The sequence below is a fragment of the Gymnoscopelus braueri genome (assembly GCF_963280865.1).
Source record: "Gymnoscopelus braueri genome assembly, chromosome: 8".
Taxonomy (NCBI): domain Eukaryota; kingdom Metazoa; phylum Chordata; class Actinopteri; order Myctophiformes; family Myctophidae; genus Gymnoscopelus; species Gymnoscopelus braueri.
The window spans coordinates 18,655,939-18,672,502 of NC_137609.1; the positions used below are offsets into that span (position 1 = coordinate 18,655,939).

Below are 16,564 nucleotides of genomic sequence, written 5' to 3' on the forward strand. Positions count from 1 at the left end.
AGTACACCATCAATATCAAGGACATTTTAAGTGTATGTTTTTGATCTGTGCTTTGAGTTAGTAAAGGGGGGTTGGTTCTGGGACAGCATTATTTACTATTGCTCCCCTTAGAGGTGTTGTGGGCACAATTAAATTAGATATATGTGATAGAGGCTACCCAATTGATAACCCCAATGACATATCTACTCTCAATTGCACCACTATATTCTAATGGACCAGCAAGGCTTCTGTGCACCTTAAGGTTTAATAACATGCAGTAGTTACATCTCATTCACTCTACTGGTAAATGAGAGTTTCATTTCGTTTTCCAGTGATCCAGAACTGAGGAGATGTTCTAACTACTCTAGATATATTTTTGCCTCGGGTGGTATAATAAATTAACATTCCAGACTCAAGACTACAACAGTGCAGGTTTGTAATTGTTCTGTAATTGTTCTGTAACAGAACAGATGTGAGAGCTGTCTACAACAGAGTCTTGAAAATGTGGCTGCCACAGTGTAATTCTCAATTTAATCCAGGAATGGGTTATAGCAGATCTGAGCTGTGACTTACTTAGCAGGGAGAATACAAATGGCTTGATGAAACGAAATGCATTTGTTTACGCCAAAGAAAATGGCTAAATCCTTTGGCTGGGCAAGATCAGCAGAATGTTCCAGAGGATCGATGTAACAGTGTCTGTGTCAGCGGGTACAGTGCTTTAGGCCGCAAGGGGGCATTTTTCATTTTATTACAGATTGTTGAAGTACAGAATATAAGCTTTCATATGATGTATCGTTCATTGAAACTGGAACACATTTGAAGAAGATGTGACCATTTGAATCTTGTTATCTATAATAGTCCAAACTGAGATAATCCCTTCTAAAGAATTTCCACTTTCTAGCACCTCTCAGCTCCAGGTAATGGGCGTGAACAATGGGTAATTTATTCAACCTAGCCACTCCTCTAATCACTCCCCCATTGAAACCTGTCAGTTAGCTGTCCACTCTATAGAGCGTCGCAGTTCCCGCCCACTTCCTGTTTTTTTTTGTGCCGGAAGATAAAACTCAATGCATTTTTCCATTGACATTTCCAAAAATATTTATATCTATTAATTTAAGCCTCGAATCAAGCCATCATGACATGACATGAATCATGACCATAAACGTTTGATTCTGTGATTTATTTTTTTTGAAAACGGCAAAACAAAGGGTATTTATTAAATATAGTATATCATATAATTAAATATAAAATAAAAAAAAATCACAGAAAAAAACGTTTTATGGTCATGATTCATGTCATCTCGTGATGGCTTGATTCGAGGCTTAAATTAATAGATATAAATATTTTTGGAAATGTCAATGGAAAAATGCATTGAGTTTTTTCTTCCGGCACCAAAAAAAACAGGAAGTGGGCGGGAACTGCGACGCTCTATAGAAATTTGATGTAACACAATTAAAATGTTGCCCACTGCTACAACACATAATTTTCGGATTTTTACTGTGGAAAGTAACTAAGTACATTTACTCAAGTACTGTACTTAAGTAATTTTTTTTAGGTATTTTATACATAGGCTATTTGAAAATAGCCGATCTACAAGCTCACAATGCGCATTGCAATGTAAGTGAGCTTGTAGATCAGCTATTTTCAAACATTTTAGTACTTTTACTTTAGGTACTTTAAGTATATATATTTTTTATTTGGGGTGTTTTTGTAACATTGAAAATGAATGAATAATCCTTTCTGCTGAGCAGATCAGAGTTTCGCTATGAGCAGCAAGTTTAGCAACACCACGGTTTCAGTTGCCAGTTCTGTGAGAGAAATAAGCAACCAGGTCTAGGAAAACGAGCCCAAAAGAAGCGACAATGGGCCACATGAGCACTTTAAACCTACTGTATACATTGGCTATTTGAAAATAGATCTACAAGCCAACATGGTCCAGTACAGTAGTGTACAGAAGTACACCATCAATATCAAGGACATTTTAAGTGTATGTTTTTGATCTGTGCTTTGAGTTAGTAAAGGGGGGTTGGTTCTGGGACAGCATTATTTACTATTGCTCCCCTTAGAGGTGTTGTGGGCACAATTAAATTAGATATATGTGATAGAGGCTACCCAATTGATAACCCCAATGACATATCTACTCTCAATTGCACCACTATATTCTAATGGACCAGCAAGGCTTCTGTGCACCTTAAGGTTTAATAACATGCAGTAGTTACATCTCATTCACTCTACTGGTAAATGAGAGTTTCATTTCGTTTTCCAGTGATCCAGAACTGAGGAGATGTTCTAACTACTCTAGATATATTTTTGCCTCGGGTGGTATAATAAATTAACATTCCAGACTCAAGACTACAACAGTGCAGGTTTGTAATTGTTCTGTAATTGTTCTGTAACAGAACAGATGTGAGAGCTGTCTACAACAGAGTCTTGAAAATGTGGCTGCCACAGTGTAATTCTCAATTTAATCCAGGAATGGGTTATAGCAGATCTGAGCTGTGACTTACTTAGCAGGGAGAATACAAATGGCTTGATGAAACTAAATGCATTTGTTTACGCCAAAGAAAATGGCTAAATCCTTTGGCTGGGCAAGATCAGCAGAATGTTCCAGAGGATCGATGTAACAGTGTCTGTGTCACTTGTGCTTCTCGCTGGCTGAAAGTGATTCCATCTCAGGGCTGTTTTTATGTAATGCCGGCATTGGTGACACTTGCAGTGCAAGGCTGATATGAAATCAAACGTTTGGTGATTCTGCTGCACATGCTAACTGCATATGAAAGTATGGAAACCAATTCTCCACAGGAATGGCAGCGTCTCATCAGTGTTCATGGCAAGCTGGTGCCCAGGGGCCAACACATGCCCCATAATGTCAGAGCCATTAACTAAACTGAATACCCTACAAATTAGACATTATGTTAAGTAACCACAGTAAATGTTATTCTGTCTTATTCATTAATTTATATTTTATTTTAGAATTTTTTCTTTTTAGAACTGAGTGGGAAATAGTGTCACGATAACATTAACTAGAGACACCCTCCCAAAAGAGAAAGGAAAAAAATTTTATCTCGTTTTGATATGAGTACACAGAAAGGTCGTCGGTTTTCTGTCAAATATCAAAAGATGATTTTATTTTATATTCATTGTACAATGCCATAGACACCTGGCATTCTTGTGAAATGATAATACAACAGAATAAAGGGTCATTTTGAAAGAGCATGAATACTCCAACTTTTTCATCATCTGAGATTGGATTGCATTTTAGGAAAATTAAACATTAGCACTCTTTGTATAAAACCGATACATTTAATATTGTTTAATCTTTCCTCAACCTACTATATTCGTCTTCTTGCTGATAAGTATTCACTGTGAACCCTCCATGCCAACCATAAGGTTAGATGCACCGTAGCATATTACAGACATTAATCTCACAAGAAGATGATGTATTGATCTTTGGTGCACCACAGGTGGATCACGAAAGGACCTTTGCTGCATAATTTAGCACATTCTTTCCTGACTGCCCTGGTGAATAGAAGACGTTCGAAAGGTGCCTCATGTTCATAACTCTCCCCCAACAAGCTGCCAATCATCTCCACTTGTGTCCATTTACAGCAAGTGTTAGCTCGTTTATTTGGGAACCTGTGATGCCGTCGCATCAACCTTCCCTGAACATTTCATGTCCAATGGTGCTGGCAAGAAAAATGAATACGTATTGACCCCTTGGCCCTATACAAAAATACAGAAAATATAGAACACATCACTGTCCTAGAAAGATTGTAATTATATCAGTGGGTGGAGAATTCCAGCGAGTAAAAAGAAAAACTCATCTCATGCCAGCATTGCAGGCCTTCTGTAAAATTATGCCGCCTCTTTTCAAAAACCCAGCAAATTGGGACGGATTGAAGATCAGATGCCACAAAGGGAGAACATCACAATCAGACTCTCACTCTTCTGAAAACTACGCATGATGTCTACTGTGTGTGGTGTTGGAAGCAGTCTTTCAGATTTTAAAGATCCACAGTTTTGTGGTTGCTCACATTCCTACTATAGCTAATATACTACTAATGTTGGACCAAACTGGACCAAACTGTTGGATTAAACTGAAAAGATTTACTGCCAGACTGGCAGTAAATCTTTTCAGTTTAATCATGAGGATTTTGTATTGCTCACGCCTACACATTTTACAAGAACACCAAAAACAATGATCTCACCTCATCAGGGAATTTTTCATGTGCTGATACTTGCATTTTATTCTATTAACCTTAATGATGCTAATCTCATCTGTTTTAAATACTTTAAGATGCTCTTTCTGTTCAGTGGCTTCTGAATAATCCATTACATCACATCACAACATATGGCGATGAATATGTTATATACTGTATCAAGTATTCACTCTTTGCGATTAATGTTTAATATAATTCTTATGTATTGTGATACTACAGTATCCAACCATCATCAAGCACAAGATCTCTTGTTGCAAGTCTTGTCTTGATAGATTGCAGATGATATTAATAAATGCTTGATGTCTAAGTGGTTATTTTTAAAACACTATTATGCAAATTACATTTATTTTTAAATAAAAATGGCATATCAACGCCCAGGACAGTTACTCCAGTGATTGAATGATTCTTTCTTTAGGGTTTACAGGGAAGGAGAAGATACCCCCTGGCTGCTATTGTTTTGAGGTATTATTTTTCACATTTACTGTACATTTCCCAGCGTTTCACAGCTTTCATGTTGCACTGAACCCATATTTAAAATGGGACTTCATCTTTAAGCGACGAAAAATCTGCAATCTTGAACAGTCAAATAAGATCAAATAAATAAATTAGATTAGCCTCAAACAAGATTGTGTAAAGTTTATCTGTTCATATATATTAAGCTACGAACAAGGCTGTACGGAATTAGTAAAAGAGACACTGTTCTTCTCATGGGGTGTTAATACTAAAATATGTTATGAATTAGAAAGATAGCTCCAGAACGTGATGGTTATCATAGCCTTATTAGATAGCTAATGCCCTTTTGTCTCTGTGGGTGTTGCTTGCCACTGACCTTTTTTCTGGGCGGCAAATCATTCAAACAAATAAATGTGACTGCATAGTCTCTCTACTTCATCCATTGGGCTTTGGTTAAGGGAATTATTTAAGCATATTAATTCATACATCATTGTTACAAGCCAGGGGCTTCAAAGTGCCATTAATATTCTGATTCTGGTGATCTGTGAACTACACTCACATTCCTTCTTTATTATTCCAGTGCCAATCCCGGGTTGGCAAGCATTTGGAGATTATGTATAGCTTCTGTGTGCTGACTCTGACTTTTGCTAAAGATTGAAAGAGTCCAGAATATTTGTCTTTTGTCTTGTGTATATGCAAGTCACTGTGTACAGCAATGATTTAGAAAGCTTGTACATGCACTTAGCTTGTAGGAAATGAAAGCAATCATCAAGGCATTTGATACCTTGTTGCAAAGCTTTTGGAAAGAGTGCCAGTTACTGTATGAAGCTATGAAGCATTCCTTTTGAATGCACACAATACATTGCTTGTGTCAATGGGGGCCTGTCAGATACTATAGCCAAAACCTACTGTAATGCTGTGGTCATATTGAGATTTGTTTTCCTGATTTGGAAGCCCAGTCCAAGTTTAAAAGGAAAGCAAGTAACTTGCTCCTTAAAATAGAGTACTGTATAGCAGAACTGTGTTAAAAATGTACATGTCATTGTCAAACAGAAAACAGCACAAATAAGAACAAAACAAAAGTAATACGTTTTGAGAAAACTTTTCATTTGACTCACTTCCTAATGAGGGAGTCAGACTGCATTATTTTCCATCTGTCTAAAAAAAGGATGGCTCTCAGAACACTTTTGTTGTTGTTTGTTACACAACGGAGGCCCTCCAACTAGCTTAACTCAATTGAGTTCCTCAGAAATCTGATCAAGGGATGCATCACACTGTCACCTCAAGTTGTAGATCAAAGGAATGTGTACCTTTTAAGCATTAGTGGTGAGTCACAAGCATCTCACACATCACACCCATTATTTTTCAGATTTTCAGTCAGCACTGATATCACATAACTGATGATCTGCAGGACAGTATTCCCAAACGCATTTCGAGTTTTGATGGATGATCCATGCAAGCACACAGATGCATGGCAATCCAATGGAAATGATATAGATTTTGTTGCTCCTGACTCCAGGAATAACAATGCAACAATCTATCCCCATGGCAATGTGTAAGGCGTTTTCATCGCATGGACCTTTATAAACAAAACCTTTTCTTAAATGTTAATTTTGACCTTGGTGAGTAGGTGCGCTCAATCCTCCCTGGGCAGACACTGACACTGACAGTTCAATTAAGTGGGAAGAGGACAGACTGCAACTATAGACCGCACAGACACAGAATTATTACCCATCCTGCTCTGGACAGATAAGGCTTCCACTATGAGAACTATGAGAATATCTGACATGATGGGCATTTATCTAAATGAAATGTCAATAGTTAGCTCTGTGTCTTTACCGTCCGGGTTGATGTGAACTTCTCAAGTCTTATTTAGTCTGCGTCAAAGAGCTCTCTTCTCGCTTTATAATCTTCAAACATTATTACATTAAAATGTGAATGCTCAAACCATTGGCTGTGACTGACTGGTAAGTCGTCCCTTGCCCCTCTCCCCGTCATTTAACACAGGTTTTACTTTCTTCATACACTGACCGGCCTTTTTTCCATTAATCGGTCAAAGGGACAGCATGTGCTTTTTCACACAGCGAGGCTTGCATCTTTCAATACCTTGATGATGGGTTCCATCATCCTTACCATCTTTGGTATTTTGCAGAGGGATTTAGTCGAGAAGCAGCTTACAAGCCCACTGCTTTGTATAGCCGCTCACATGCCTCCTCCAAAATGCCATTTCTCTTTAAAAAGCTTAAGAGTGACATGTCTGCTTCTTTCCTCTCAGAATTATGCACCCGAGTGTCATTTTGTGACATTTAGTGACACATGCTGTAGTACCATTTCACACTTTTAAAGATCAGTGCAGACATTCTCCATGAAGAACTTCTCTAAGGGCCTCATTCATGAAGCCCTTGATGATCACTTTTGATTGTGAGGCATACTTACCTAATATATTGGCATTCATCTTTTTGTCTCCGCCAGGCCGAAAGGCATGGCGAGAGAGTATGTTTTGCCCCCTGTCCGTCCGTCCGTGTGTCCGTCATTCTGTCATTTTGTGTACAGCTAATCTCCGGCACCGTTGGCTTGATCGCAGCGAAACTGTGCACACACACTCCCTGGATGCCAGAGCAGAACCTCTGCCCCAAATCTTTCAAATTAGCCTTTTATAGCGCCACCAGGAGGCCGCTTTTTGCAAAACACATTTCTTGACAGTACTCCTACAGATTTTATCCAAACATCACGCAATTTTCCATATATCATCCTGATTGGCTAAGGTTGGCTTCCAAAGATTGCAGGATTGCTCCGTTTTCAACAAAATGCCTCAAATCATGAACTCAGCTTGCGATTTCCGTGAGATTTCACACGCACATTCCCACTAGGCCGAGGAAGAAATGCCACTTGAAAATGTTCAAATCAGCCTCATGGTGGCGCTATAAATGGACAATTTGTGTTTTTAACTATAAATGCACCGATCTACATGAAACTTTGCACGCACACTCCCTAGAGGCCAAGGAAAAACAACTGACCTGCATTTTTCACATTTGCCTTTCATAGCGCCACCAGGAGGCCGACTTATGTAAAACACATTTTTGGATATTAAGCCTTCAGAATTTATCCAAATTTCACGCACATCGGTACACTTGATCTCTATAGTCATGTGATCACGATGGATCTTTTAAAAATTTCATATTCCATCCTGATTGGCTAACATTGACATCTAAAGTTTGCAGGAGTGGCCCGTTTTGAACAAAATGCCACAAATCATGAATGCGGCGTCCGATTGTGGTGACACTTTGCACGCACATTTGCACTACATTGAAGAACAAATGCCACCCTTTTAACATTGCCCTATTATAGCGCCACCAGGAGGCCAATTTTGCAACACTTTTCTTTTTTATATTACTCCTACAAATTCAAACATCATGCAAAACGGTACACATATAGTCAAGTGATCAAGATGGTTCCGTCCAATTTTTCATATTCCATCCTGATTGGCTAATTCCGAACATTGCTGCCCCACAATAACCTACCTGACCTGGCGGAGACTTGTGCTCCGAGGAGCACTTTTTCTAGTTATTATCTGAATTTGTTCTTTGGTATAATCAAAGTTGTGTTTGGGAACAAACAGGAAGGCATTATACTGGTGTAGAATTGTTTTATTCGTTGTGTAAAATTAATTACAGTAGTGCCAAATATCATATTAACAACAAAATGTTTCAGTACATTTGTATAATCAATGGGCTTCTGATTATAAACACATTAACAGTGCCAAGTGCATGCTCGCACTATCATACAGCGCGCCACAGGCACGCTGAAACGCTGTTAGCTTGGGCACTGCAGGTGGAAAGCTCCTGCACAGCCCCCACCCCCACTAAATGACATCTGTGCCCCCAGCCTGTTCCCTACTATAATTTGTAATAATAATAATAATATTACTAGTCATAATAGTAGGTACATAAAATCAATACTTAAACCCTGAAAAACCAAATGCAGGCCTGGACCGAGAATGGCTAAAGATGCAGGCCTTAGGAGATTTAATTCAATTGGAAAACATGGCCTCCCACTCTGTTGATTAATTTCAAGGTGCCAAATGGTGATTGTGAACTTATTTGTGTGTGCCGTGGCACCAGATAATTGGCCCTTATGCGACTGTACAATCTTGTGGAATGGAGTTGTAAGTGGATTGCTGTCATGTAATCAGTGGCGGCTGGTGGGAACTTTGGGTGGGAGGGCTAAGCATGCGCGCTTCAGAATTTTTTTGGGTTCTCAAAATGCATATTTATGCTCAAACATGCTATCTTATATAGTACATGTGCACAGTAATAATCTGTATAGTTTACACATCCAGATTTAGGAAAATATACTTTTATTTGACAAAAGTATAGACAAAAGTATACAAATCAGTCACACATCAACTAGTGATGGCACATATGGCATCCTGCCTGAGAGCATTTGAGCATGATATCATGCATTTCAGCATTGATATCAATGATATCAAAAAAATAAAATCATATTGTGGAAGTCAGTCAGTCAGTCAGTCAGTCAGTGAGTCAGACAGACAGACAGACAGACTGTCTGTCTGTCTGTCTGTCTGTCTCTCTAAGAGTTCTCCACGGGCCTGAAAATTAAGGCCTGGCCCTAACTGGGCCCTACTGGGCCGGTCCGAACAATTACCATACTTTTAGGCAGTGGTGGGAAGTAACTAAGTACATTTACTTAAGTACTGTACTTAAGTACAATTTTGAGGTATTTGTACTTCACTTGAGTATTTCCAATTTCCAATACTTTTACTTCTACTCCACTACATCTCAGAGGCAAATATTGTACTTTTACTCCACTACAATTATTTGAAAACTTTAGTTACTAGTTACTTTTCAGATATAAATTATGATATAATGAAACATACATTAACCACTTTAAACCTATTTTATACAAAGGCTATTTGAAAATAGCCAATCTACAAGCTCACACTCGCGACGCGTTGTGAGCTTGTAGATCTGCTATTTTCTAATATTTAGTACTTTTACTTTTGGTACTTTAAGTACATTTTGATGCCAATACTGTTGTACTTTTACTCAAGTAATTTTTTTATTCTGGACTTTTACTTGTAACAGAGTATTTTTATATTGCAGTATTGGTACTTTTACTTAAGTAAAGAATTTGAGTACTTTTTCCACCACTGCTTTTAGGCCCAAAAACCCCAAAACCCCGTAAAGGTGTCGCTAGGAGCTTAATATCCTCAAAGTCACGCATTAAACAAGCTTTGAACTGAGCAGATTGGACCTTCCGTTCCAGAGATAATGGTCAAAACATCTTGAAAACGGCCACTTTTGCCGATTTTCGATCGCGGATTTTCGATTGAGTTTTGGCCTTTGTCGCCCGTTTTTCTTTAATAACTCGGTCTAGGAAGGTCGTAAGGCAACAAACTAGATACCTGAGTAAAGTTCACTTTGAGCTGCATCCAACACATCCACTGTCATGTCCGCCAGCCTTACCGTTAGATCGCTAGGGGCAGTTGAATTCTCTTTCTCTCTCTCTCTCTTTCTCTCTCTCTCTCTCTCTCACTCACACACACACACACACACACACACACACACACACACACACACACACACACACACACACACACACACACACACACACACACACACACACACACACACACACACACACACACACACACTGTGTTGTTCCCAGAACAAAGCACAGAAAACGCAGGTACACCTTCATTGGTCAAAAGCCAGTGAGGGCGGAGCTTGGGGGCTAAGAAAAGTTAGCCCCAATGGTGAGTAAATCAAGCAGGCGTGTCATGTCAGCTGTCAATCACTCAACTCAATGAAAGCCAATGGAAGCTGATTTGGGCTAAAAGAAATCAGCCCATTTTGACATATTTAGTGTTTTCCTTGTAACTATTTGATGCTGTTGCTGCTCTAGGTTCCACCAGCATGTAAAATAATCTATTCTAAAAAATATATATAACATGTAATAACATTTAATAACATTTTAATAATAAAGACAATTAAAATAAAAAAAATAAAAATTAAATTAAAAAAAATTAACTTTTTTTTTTTTTTTTTTTTTCCAATAATATAGGGGGGGCTTAGCCCCACTAGCCCATTGATACCAGCCGCCCCTATGTTATATAGTTGGCTGATTTGGATACAGTATGGTGATGTTATGTACTTATGCTTTACCTGCATCTTGCAGGTAAAGCATTGTTTTGCTGGCATACTGGTCATTTTGTGACACAAGGCACCTTGGAAATTTGAAGAAATATTTTCTACAAAGCCTAACGACATCTGTGGCTCTGTCTTTCTTTTCTTTGTTATCATACTTTCTATCGGCAACCTGTCAAATGTCAAATGTCAAAAATATTTTGACATTTTCATGGCATCTACAGTACACTGGTGCATCTTTCTCGCAGATATTGTTGCTCTCTTCTTGAGAGTAGAAAGACCGCTACAAGGTTCAAAATTCCCTATAACACGCATGCTTTTAGGATGCCGTGAGAATGTACGTATTTTATTCATTATGTGTGAAAACCCCATGGATGCCATGAGTGCTAAAATCTAAAGGTTGAGTGAACTCAGGTCTACAAGGAAGGGAATTGTCTGTTAGTATTAAGATGTGGAAATCATCAGTGTTGCAAGACATTTCTGTCAACTACAAACAGGCTCTGGTTCCATGAAAATGCTGGCATCAAACAAACAAGACAGGGTCTAATAAGGGCGTGGCTTCCCTGTGGATCTCTGACAAGATGGAGAAACGGCACGACGGTCGATCTGAGATTATGAATTTAAAATGTGAAAAATATTCACACACAAAAAAAGCGAAATATTTGTAATATGTGAAAAATTTAGCTACTTACAAATCGCAAAACTGGAGTAAGGAGTCGAGTTGTGTGCTACACTGTAAAATCCTGAGCGTTTTGATTTAAAGTTATACAGTGCAGGTCCACAAATAACGATTTTTAGCAGCCTCTTCTGGTCATTACCGTCACTGCAGGCCGTTTGTTTATTCCTCTGTTACCCAGAATTCCATTTGTTTTCACCGGAAGACGGAAGCGTTTCAAAAAGCGTTCTTTTAATTGTTTTATATGATCTGTGGATCGTTTCTCTTAGCCAGTGGAGCTTTAGTTACTGTGAGCTGTGTTTTTTCTGTTGTTTTTCGACCTTCAAATCATACAATCTCTTAAAATCAGCGTGAGTTTCCTTTTTGTTATTAGCGCGGTAGTTCCTGGCCAAACAGGAAACCGGTGCGGTAGTTCCTGGTCAAACAGGAAACCGGTGGATTTCCGCCTCCGTTTTCCAGCCAGATGACGTCATTTTCGCGGGAAAGGCTCACCGAGCCACCGTTCAATATAAAATATATAAATAAAAGGCTTTCGGGGGTGAAATTCATGGAGTGGTTGTTGTGAAACTTTTGCCACTCACAAAAGATATACAATTTAACTTTAGTTTTGTTGAAAAAGTTACCTAGTATTACTTTAAGAGTGTACCGACTACCGAGCCAAATGGACCCATGTTGTTCCATACTCTCAGAGTTCAATTAACCACTTAATCCCTATTTTATACTTCGTCATGCACATTTATCCTGCATGAGTTCTCTCTTATGATTGGATCAAATTGGTGTCCCAAACCTGAACATTTATTTTATGTTTACTAAAGATCAGGAGAGATGGTGAGACCCCTGTTACTGAACAAACACAGAATATAGAGCTATTTAACAATTTTCACTAACAAATATCACTGCGAAAACAGACAGGGCCCTTGCCATGGTGGTGACAGAGGATCTGTTATATTAATTGAGGAAAATAATCAGTAACTTTATTATGAAACTTCCATGCATTATAGAAACCTCTGTGCAACAATGTCAAAATCAGGTCTTTACTAGGTTATGGCACACCGACAGTTACAGTAAGAGTCCCTGCTTGACGAAATATACAGCACATGCAAAGATATCCCTGTTTATTCAGCCGTAAGGTGGCTAAGCTGTAGAAAGGTTGATCAAATCCTGACTGTGAAAAAGGCCAAGATGACCCACAACTCACGGTGGGTTGTGAAACTTTCTCACGGATATTACTGGACACTTAAAACTAACTCAATCTGAGCTTGCAAGGTGCAGGGCAAACAGTTTTGAACACATGAGCGGCTTTTGTTTGCAAGCTATCCATCTTTTCAAATGACATTGTGACCTCCACTTTTCACAATTTCCGTCTGAGTCCACGGCAGCACACCATCAGTATTGCTGATGTGAATACATCAGTGAAGTTGAGTCAAAGTTCACAACAAGTTTTGGGGACTTTCTGAATTATGGACCAATGTTTGTTGATCAAGACTGACAGCTTTGATGGGCATGAATTTTTTTAGAGGGCCAAAATACATTTTATTTCAAAGGGCCAAGTCTACACAGTTTGTTTTGTGTCTCCAGCAGAGTTTCTAGTGTCTCTATCTCTCTCTGGAAGAGGTTGCACATGAACTCTGCAGCCGCACTGAGGCGCTCCAACAACAATACCAATAAAAAAACGAGGAAGAAGAAGAATAAAGTGGAAGTTACGTGTGGTTACAGGTGTAGACTTGGCCAAAAAACAATTAAAAAACAATTTTTTTTTCGATTAATCGTTAGTCGTTAGTATTAATCGGTGGCCGCTTAACGGTCGGTTAACGGTGAACAAGTTTTCAGAGAGCTGCACCACACCACGCACGGCATTGCAAAATCACAGAATCTGCATTTTCATCCGCTGGGCACGTGGCAAATAATCCTTACTGGATTAATTCAGCTGTCTCAGGAACGTTGCATTGGTTCGCTTACTGTACTGTACCTGTATCTCTGTGTGCAGATATTCCCACACATGAAGTGCTCTGGACCCTCCCTCTGTCATTTCACAACTGACCACTCAGAGGTATCATGTGCAACATAAAGTGACAAAATACAGTCCCCAGATAACAGAGCTCAAAGGAAAGCAGATCGTCAAGCTATGCAATCATGTTTATTTGTATTCCCGACTCTATAGGCCTCCAGGCCAGGCTAGCCTGAAAATTGCTGGTGATGTGTGATTCTGTGTGACCCTGAAATGTGCCATTTTATTTTTTACAATAGATTTTGAGCATATGATGATGATGATGTGGTACACTGGCTAACAGTAACAAGAAAATAATCCTCTGAAAGTAATGTCCAGGGAGAATACAACATCAGTTGGTGAGGCATCTTTTGGCAACTGCAGTATGGGCCATAATGTTGGAACAGCGAATGTCTGCAGAGACATTTTTAAAAAGAAACTTCAAACATATACAGTTTTACCATTGCTTTAACTTGTAATGACTTCTATTTTTATAGTTTCTATTCAAATTTTACCCTTTGTTTGTATGTCCCAGTTACATTTTGTATTTCATTATTCATATGAAGTGCTTTGAAATACACTTGAGTATGAAATGTCCTACGTGAATACAGATTGATTGACTGAGACAGACTGACAGGCTCATTAAAATAGCTTCACACTTGCTTCGTCTGGATCAACAAAAGACCCATCGCTCTCTGTATAGATTTTGACTGTAAGATTTTCAAGAGTTAGCCACATTAGCCTTAGTCAGATTAACGCTGTTGTCCCAATTTTAGGCTTGTCATTATGCAGTAGGTGCAAATTTGGCAAACTCACAACGTTTCGCGATGCGACATGTTGTGAGCTTGTAGAGCCTCTATTTTAGCTTTATGGAAATTTTGAGATTTGCAATATCATACTGGGTCATTTTTATCTACCGTAACTACAATCATATTCAGTGAGGATGCTGGTGTTATTCATCCATATTTATTTCTCATGTAACACAATTGGATGTTGGCACTGCCTTTGCCAGTACTATTGTTAGTTCATCCAACATAATTACTCATAGCAAGTACCTACTAGAAATCCATCACAGGGTCAACAAATTAGCAGAGGGAGTAGTGTGTTTGACCACAGCTGATGATGCATTGGCAGTTGTGCTTGGCTGAGATTACATTTTCTGCCCAGTCTGCAGCAAATGTGCAACAGACCTACAGCCTCCACTGAAACAGTGGCCTCCCTGCAAATAATGATAAATGAATACCACAGACGGACAAAGATGGCCTATTGCCGTAGATTCAATACCTGATGTTTGGTCAGTATTCCTACAACTTAAAGCCTATTTACTCATAGACATGTTCAGCTTTCTTTTTTTTCCTTTTTTTTCTTTTACCAGTTTGGTGCACTGGCTCACATTTTCTTGATGGCGTACCCGATGTCAAGTATAGTTAGCTGTCACCTCCAAATGCTCAATGTTCAGACCACATTCCTGTCATCTCCCTCCAAGCAGAAAGGAAGAGAGAGACGTGAGAAGTCAGTAGCCTGTATATATATTGCATATCGTCGCTGTCGGGCAAAACTTTTTATATCCAAAACCCTTCCTTTTTTATTGTGTATTATTATTCTTTAAATAAAGTATTGAAAATAGCCAATATACAAGCTCACAATGTGTCGCATTGCAACGCGTTGTGAGCTTGTAGAGTGGCTATTTTCACTATCTTTTTGCGACACCCCTGAATGATGAAGTAATAAAAGAAAGAAAAAAATATAAAGTAATATAATAAATAATTACAAAGAAATATGGAGATACGACAAGGTTTCCGCTCAACTGCGACGATATACAATAGTTAGGCTAAGAATAATTGCCTTGTTAAGTCCTAAGTGGGGAAACATTATAATCTGGGTCTATGGGATAAAAGCATGTCACTTCACAAACGATGGAAAGAAGCTGTCAGGATTGGATACAGAGGTTTGAAGTGATGCAGAGCTATCAAAGAGTTTGCTGGAAGTTTGTCGCCAGTTTCAAAGGGCTAATGGACCTCCTCCTTCCTCAGGGAATTAAAATCGAGCCGTCAGATGAAATAGAATCCTTGTTAGATAACCAACCATGATCATGTAGTGTGTGCGCTATTAGAGGAAACACATTCCTTGCCCTAATTTTAGTAAGTGTAAAATCACGGCTGAATGCTGAAGCTTGTCACTGGTTGTCTGGCCTTGAAATTGGGGTCTCAGTTTGAACTTTGCGAGATACGTTCAGGTTTTATTTTATTTTATTTTATTAGTGAAGCAAAGTTTGTGATAGGTAACTTCAAAGTCAGAAATACTAAATTTGATGTTGAAAGTCACCTTTTTTTTATCTCTTTCTAAAGTAGCAGAAAATGTGGGGCACCTGGTTTTCTTGGGAATTCCAAAACGTGTAAATATTTTCCATGTCTAATTGTCTCTGCCACGCCGAAGGCATGGCGGAGACTATTTTTGGCACCCTGTCCGCCCGTCCGTCCGTCCGTCTGTCTGCGTGTCTGTGACCAGCTAAGCAGCGAAACTGCACGCACATTCCTTGGATGCCAGAGCATTTTTTCTGATTAGCCTGTTATAGCGCCACCAGGAGGTCGATTTTTGCGAAACATTTATTACTCCAACAGATTTTTATCAAACATCACTCAAATCGGTACACAGTATCTCTAATAGTCATTAAACAAAACGGGTCTTTCAGATTTTTCATATTCCATCCTGATTGGCTAAGATTAGCTTCCAAAGTTTGCAGGAGTGCTCCGTTTTGAACAAAATGCCTCAAATAATGAATGCATGAATGCATTTACGTAAAATTTTGCACGCACATTCCCACTAGGCAGAGGAAGAAATGCTACTTGAAATCTTTCATATCAGCCTCATGGTGGTGCCATAACAGGCCTATTCGCGTTTTTACCTATAACTGGACCGATCTGCGTAAAACTTTGTATGCGCACTCCCTAGAGGCCAAGGAAAAACCTTTGCCCTGCATTTTTCACATCTGCCTTTTATAGTGCCTGTTTTGAACAAAATGCCCCAAATTATGAACGCAGCCTCCGATTGCGGTGAAACTTTGCACGCACATTCGCACTAC

At 39.0% G+C, this 16,564-nt stretch overlaps 1 protein-coding gene across 1 annotated transcript in view; it reads left to right on the forward strand.

Annotated features, from left to right (window-relative positions):
* The window catches only part of ntm (neurotrimin), a gene marked incomplete at its 5' end in the record, with an annotated part of 459,203 nt that overhangs the window by 76,631 nt on the left and 366,008 nt on the right, over positions 1 to 16,564 (forward strand). The window lies entirely within an intron of this gene.